This window comes from Triticum aestivum, chromosome 7B, assembly GCF_018294505.1.
Source record: "Triticum aestivum cultivar Chinese Spring chromosome 7B, IWGSC CS RefSeq v2.1, whole genome shotgun sequence".
Taxonomy (NCBI): domain Eukaryota; kingdom Viridiplantae; phylum Streptophyta; class Magnoliopsida; order Poales; family Poaceae; genus Triticum; species Triticum aestivum.
Genome location: NC_057813.1, coordinates 731,845,387 through 731,852,406, shown reverse-complemented (window position 1 = coordinate 731,852,406; position 7,020 = coordinate 731,845,387). Strand labels below are relative to the sequence as shown.

The window sequence follows — 7,020 nt, the reverse complement described above, 5'->3', positions numbered from 1 at the left end:
GTCTTCTCCTCTTGTCAGCAACTCAGAATCGTCTCGTGCCCGTCTCGTGCACCATCCATGCTCGATCGCCCCAGCACAGCACAGCACATGCACTCATGCAGCACTTAGCAACTCCGACGCGTGAACGAATCGTGAATTTTGTCCGCTATCTATCCGTTTGAACAAGCCAATGTGTCCAACAGTGACCGACACATTTGTCCGTGTGAACTTTGTAAAATAAGCTTAAAATAAAACATGCACACAAATTAAACATTAAAATCTCTGTGTGTGAAAGAATTACTGCTGCAAATCTAAAGCGACACGAACAAATCTCTGTGTGCGTGTGTGGAAACTTCTCTTTCTTCTTCTAGCTAGAACACGATCGAGCCCAATGACGCAAGAAACAACTACAAGCTCAGTTTTACCGGCCCGTTCGTAAATGCATGCGACTGAAAAATCTGAACGTCAACACAGCCGGGACATAACTACTCTACTTTACCCCACCAAAATGCCAGGGGCAGCAGATGCTAGGCACAAGGCTGGAAATAGCATGACACGGGAAATAGCATGACAACCGCACATTTGTTTCGAATCAAAATATCAAATCAATCAGCCAGAAAGGAAGTCCAGTTCAATGAAGAGATGCCTACGGAGCAAGAAACAACAACAGGTTCAGGTTCAAACGCAACAACAGATATTCTCCACCAGAAGACGGAAGTACCAGACCAGAATCCCCCGGCACCGCACCGCACCGGGTTATGACTAGGACACTACACTTTGTTTGGCCGCTGCTCTATTCCAGACTAGCTCACACCACATATGATTTCACCCATCCTTTATGCTTAGGGCATCTCCAACACCGACACCTAAACTGGACACCGTATTTGTCCACGAACAGAGGGAGCAGTCTGTGAAAACGAACGCAGGAGCCGGTCATCCAACACAATCCGTCTAATTTGCATACAACAAAGTATTAAGAGCACATCTAATAACACATAAGTTCGTCAACTACATATGAAAAACATGACCCATTTGTTAGTCAACTACAGCTTGAATTGGCTTCTTTTTCAGATTAGCCTGCACGAAATAGACTCATCAATCTGTTAAAAAAGGACTCATTGAGGTTGTACATTTTATGTCAAATGTCAATTGCAAAAAGTACGATTGCAAGAACTAGGACCATTGATATGTGATATAGTAAGAACCTATTCGGCATCTTAGTTTCTCAAATTAACTTGGCCAAACCTTACCTCCATCCCTCTAAATTCATCACATAATAGTTGGGTGAAACTATAAGTCGCAGAATTGTACAAAAAGTTGGCACCAAATTTAATTGATAGAGCTGCAAACCATATATGTGGAACATCATTGCAGCAAACTTGCTCATAAGTTTTAATAGTATGTACCTGAAACAGATGTGCTTCTCTATAGATGAAAGCTTCTGTACAAAACAGTACCCAGATTTAAGAAGCATGGAGGCTACTTTCTGGGAAAAAAACATGAAGGAACAATTTATTATAATTACTTCTCTTTGAAGTACTGTCATGAGTTAAAAAAATCAACAAAATAGCTTTTGTAGCTTAGTATAGTAAGAAAAATACTAGGGGCAAGGTCACGAGCTGGGAGATGACATTCGCCGGAGGCAATGGACAACTAAATTTAACATCAGACCACTTTCTGAGTGTTGTGTTCCTTGTTTCCATTCCAACATTTCAAAACAAATCAATTTTCAAACGGGTACTCAAAATCATAACCGTCTTTAATGTGTGATGGCTGGTTGACATACAACTAAAACAATATATTTTTAGCAGTTGGTTTGAAACTTGTACCAATTGATTAATTTCCAAGCACGAAACTAAAAGAACACACGGCGATCAATTCATGCACTTGGCAATTAAGCAAAAAAAACATACCTTCACCCAGCAGCTCAAGGCCAACTCAACAAACACACGAAAGCAATCTTAATTTTGTTGTCGCCCTCTTGTCCTTTGCAAAGGCTATTTTCTGTCTGCGAAGATATGTATAAAGACAGTGCTCATTACATAATCAAATTAGAGATAAGTAGAGTTTAGGTGGTAATATTACATGTATTTCAACGAAAAACAGAACAAATGCTAATCACACAATGTATTCCGCTCAATCTTAGTGTAGTAAAGAATTCAGAATTTATGGAAACATATGGCTGTTTTCAAACTAATTTAACAAATTAAGGCAGCAATAAATGGTTGCAGTCCCTCAAATTTGGTAATAGCGGTTTCACCCAAGATGGCTCTGCGATGGGAGAACACATAAAATAACTATTTTTCTACATAAGGCTACTACAATCAGTAGATTACATGCATAACAAATGAGGACAGATTGATGATATGACATGAGCACACAACTTTGCCAAGCTTATCGGCATAACACTAAATTATTTGATTTTGTAACAGTAGGGAATGGTACCTCTTCATCTGGAAGAATAATGATACAATTTAATGCCACTGGGTGATAAACTCACCTTCTTGTTTGCAACCTCTCTGCTGTGCCAATGATATTCCTCGAACTTGCAATGTAACTGCCGAATAAGTCAAAGATACTAACATAATGAAAGGTCAAAAGGTATGATAGACAAAAATCCCAAGTAACTATAAGGATAAGTACCATTAAGACTGAACCAACAAAGAAAACACAAGTGCAAGACAGATCAAATGATCCTGAGCATACTAAATACAGAATGGCATTGTAATGTATAGGATAAAACATGGTAGAATATCACATCAATATAAGGAGCATCATTGCTGCCTAAGAGAAAGAAAAATATAAATTAAAGAGCTACCCTGCTGAATATCACATTAACATAAAGGGCGACAAACAAGCAGCTTCATATCTAACTGTATATGGTCTTATCATGATAAGTTAATAAAGAAACAGAAATGGCCGAGCGATTATAAACCCTGTTTTGGAGCTTCACATCTAACTGTATCTGTACTTAAGCATAACAACCTGATGATATTAACAACGTCTTCCCCAGATTCAGTTTCTTTCCCTGCATCATAGTGGAGATGAGCTGGTCAGTGTGCTTTCATGTACACAAGTAAAGAATAACACAAGTCAACATTTGGCACAAAAAAACCCAGCAATTATAGTTGTATGCAAGCATTAAAATAGTAGTATATGGCATTGCACTTCATAACTAGAAAAGCAAGAACCAAGAATAAAGATGCAAGACGGCAGGGGAGAAGGATTACCTATTTTTATTCTGGTGAGCTTCGTGGAGAGTTTATCCACCTGCTCCTGTTTGTACTCCCCTGTTCATGGAGCAACGTCTCCCCTGGTCTATCACCAACTAGATGTGTCCCCCAACTTGAGGCAGCCGTCGTCATCTTGGTGAGGCAGATCTGTGAGGGGAGGTGTTGGATCTGTAAGGGAGGCAAAGAGGAGAAGGAAGGGGCAAACAAGCAGGCAATACCGTCGCTGCTTTCCCAGGTGGCGACGACTCAAGGAGGGGGCGCTCGAGCGTGCTGTGAGGCGGACGCACACAGGCGCCGACGAGGACACGGCGTGGGTCGCTCCACCATTGAGGATGAAGGGACAGTAGGCGAGCAGGTGGAGCGGCGAGCTGGTACGACGACGGCCGCGACCGATGCTGCTGGGGCAGCGTTGAGGGTTGGGTCGACGGCGTGGTAGCTGGAGTGCGGCGGCGGCGGAGTGGAGATGAGGGTTCTGATTTGGGGATCCAGGGTTTCCTTCCTATTTCGTTTTTGTACTGGGCCTATTCCTGTGAGCCCATAACTCACAGGAAAATTGGCGGAGCGCGCGTGGCTGAATTCCTTAGCGCGGGAAGGCCCATTTAGGTAGAGAATTGGGCGCGAAAAGCTAAATTGTTTTCCTATCGGCCTCAGCCCACAGGGAAATATATTTTTCCTGTGATCCAGTTGCGGGCCCGACAGGAAATTTACACGGCCGACAGAAATATTCGCGTTTCTGGTAGTGTATACAAAGTAGATGTGATTTATTAAAACTGTGATTAATGTAACCTATTAAGCTGTGTATGTTTTTGACTTGTTGTGAAATAGATCAATTATGCAAAAAGTATTTCTATTAGTTATATTTTTTTTGTTCACCCAATTCTATTTTCCTGACGGTTTTGTCCCGACAGGGATTTACATTCCCTGTCGGCCTCCCGACATGAATAGGTTTCCTGTCGGCCTTCCGACATGCATTTTCTCCTATCACTGTCAAGCTATGGCTGACGGGTATTCCTGTCGGTTGGCCGACATGGAATACTATTCCTGACGGTTTTCCTTACTTTCCTGTCGGTCTCTGACCCACAGAAATATTTGCGTTTCTGGTAGTGATCCCTTAAATGTCCGCCAGTATGGACTATTTAAAATTCAAATCCGTCCGATCACATACCGCACGACGGAACAGACTGGCGTCCGATCACAACCAAAACAAGAAAGTATGCATAGTTTTTCCATGTCCGATCACAAAAGATTGCATTTCCATCCATGCCAAACATGCAATCTGAGCTTCCACACTCAATCTGACATCATCGCACTGCCTACTTCTCCGCCGTCTCGGCCGCTTTCTTGTCGGATGCCTCCTACTGCGTCGTTGCCCTCTCCTCTTTCGTCTTCTCCATTGTTTCCTGCTCTTCCTTGTGCCGCTTCAACATATTGAAACGTACACTTGCACAATCATCCTTATGTTTTCATTCAAATCCTCTATCTTCAAGGTCAACATTGTCCCGTCTCCTCCGAAGCAGCTGCGATCTCAACCTTCCTCTCTTCGAGCATGGCCCTCCTCTTTTCGAGCATTAGCTTCCTGTTGGTCGCCGCCAAAAATGTATTAAACCTTTCCGCCTGTTTTTCTCCTTGACGTTGGAGCGCTTGATGTATGCATCCTCCTTATTTGACATGATGTCCTCAAATCTCTCCGTCATCTTGGCCGCCGCCCCTTCTCACTTCACCCTCTTCTCCTTCCACTTCTTTCCCCAGGAACATCTCCTAACCTTCTTGGACGGTTCTTCTATTTGGCTAGTTGGATCACCGATTTCTTCCTCGGTGCCATGGGCGACGGTCTTAACAATGTATAGATTCCACTTGGGTTGTCCATTCAACTTTAACAAAAAATGCATGACCGTGAAGTTCTTCTTATCAACTCCAAGAATACACTACACGCACGGCTACAAAATAAAACATTGTCAACAATTCATATCCGGCCAATACAAAACCATGCATATCTGGACACAACTAATCCTACAAAACAATGCGACACAATTGATCCAACAAAACTATGTATATCCGGACACAATTGATCCTACAAAATAATATATATCTGGACACAATTTATCTACACAAGAATTCATGACTAACCAAATGATCTACGAAACAATGCATATCTGGACACAATTTAAGACCATTATCCGTTTCTTTTTTTAATTGATCAAATGTTGGAAAGGGTGTGTAAACATATATATTTTTGTTATCATTATTCTAGTTTTTGTCAAATAGTTGTTTCTCATGAAAATCAAGAGAAAATAACTTTTACTTGCTCCTTTGAAACCTATGCTATAGATGTATGCCTTTTGGGCTATGTAATGCACATTCTATTTTTCGAAGATGTATGACTTCTATATTCTTGGACTTGTCTGAAAAAATAGCTAAGGTCTTCATGGACGCTTTCTCTATCTATGAAACTTCTTTTGATAATTGCTTTTACAATCTTGACAACGATACATAGACACACACCTAGTCTTTAATGGGAAAAGTGTCACTTCCTGATAAACGAAGGAATTATTCTTGGAAATAACATTTCTGAAAGAGGTATAGATGTTGAGAGAGCTAAGATAATAGCTATAGAAAATTTTCCACATCCTAGAGATATAAGAAGTTCCCTCAGTCATGCTGGATTTTATACGAGATTTATTTTAAATTTCTCTAAGATATCCACACCTATTACAAATTTATTGCAAAAAGATGTGCCATTTTCAATTGATGATGATTGGGTAGAAGTTTTTGAAACATAAAAAAACCATTGTACTGCACCTATAATTCATGCACCTGATTGGAAACTACCTTTTCGAGATTATGTGTGTTACTAGTCATTATGCAGTAGGAGCTATATTACGATAAAGAGTAGACAAGAACCTCAATGTTATTCACTATGCTAGTGAAACCTTGGATGGTGCTTATAGAAACTATGCAACCATAGGAAAAGAATTACTGGCAGTTATTTTCCCTTTTGATAAATTTAGGTCTTAAATTGCTGATTCTAAAGTCACTGTTTATACCGATAATGTTGCTATTAAATATCTTATGAACAAGAAGGGGGCTAACCTAGACATCTCAGGTTGGTTTTACTGTTGCAAAAGTTTGATTTACTTATTGTTGATTGAAAGGGGAAGACAATCCTCTAGCTGATCATTTATCTACAATGGAAAATGTAGTCGGCAATCCACTCCCTATCACAATAGTTTTCCTCATGAACAACTAGCTGCTATTAGAACTTCAGTTGTTAAATCTTGGTTTTCTGATTATGCAACTACATTTTTGCTAAATACATCCCTCCCAATTTTACTTACCAACAAAAGGGATATTTTTTAATGATTTGATACATTAATTTATTTTTGAGATGAGCCTCATCTCTACTCCTAAAGGGGGGGTTGGTAGCATATTACAGGTGACCTTTCGCTCAAGTGCATCCAATTTGGGCCGATCCATTTGACGCGTGCACTAACTCAAGCAGATTGGCACTTCCACAAAACAACATGATGCATTAACTCATTCAAATCAAATCTTAAGAAAATTTTAACTAAATCCAAACTTTCCTTGCCTTCCACTGATCATACCAAAATGAAATCAAATTTTACCAAAACATCAACTATAATCGAAGTGGGCAGGACCATTTTTTATGCGTGTCTGGATTTTCATTTTTTTAGTTTTTTCTATGTTTTTTTTCTCTCGTTTTCTGTATGACCAGCCTATTATTTTGTGCTCGACATCTCTACTCCAAAAGGGGGATTTGGTAGCCTCTCCTCACCGGTTTATGTTCGCC

The 7,020-nt window shown here is 40.3% G+C and overlaps 1 long non-coding RNA gene across 3 annotated transcripts; it reads right to left on the bottom strand.

Moving 5' to 3' along the window:
* Positions 1–656: 656 nt before the first annotated feature.
* Positions 657–3,736, bottom strand: LOC123160759 (uncharacterized). Of its 3 annotated transcripts, none has more exons than XR_006480362.1 (6): positions 3,431–3,736; positions 3,210–3,359; positions 2,480–3,007; positions 1,893–1,987; positions 1,386–1,465; positions 657–1,079 (listed from the first exon to the last, which is right to left on the bottom strand). It is a non-coding gene; the product is annotated as an uncharacterized lncRNA (long non-coding RNA). The 3 variants fall into 3 exon arrangements; XR_006480361.1 differs by having other exon boundaries at positions 657–1,056; XR_006480360.1 differs by having other exon boundaries at positions 657–887.
* Between the last annotated feature and the right edge of the window lie 3,284 nt (positions 3,737–7,020).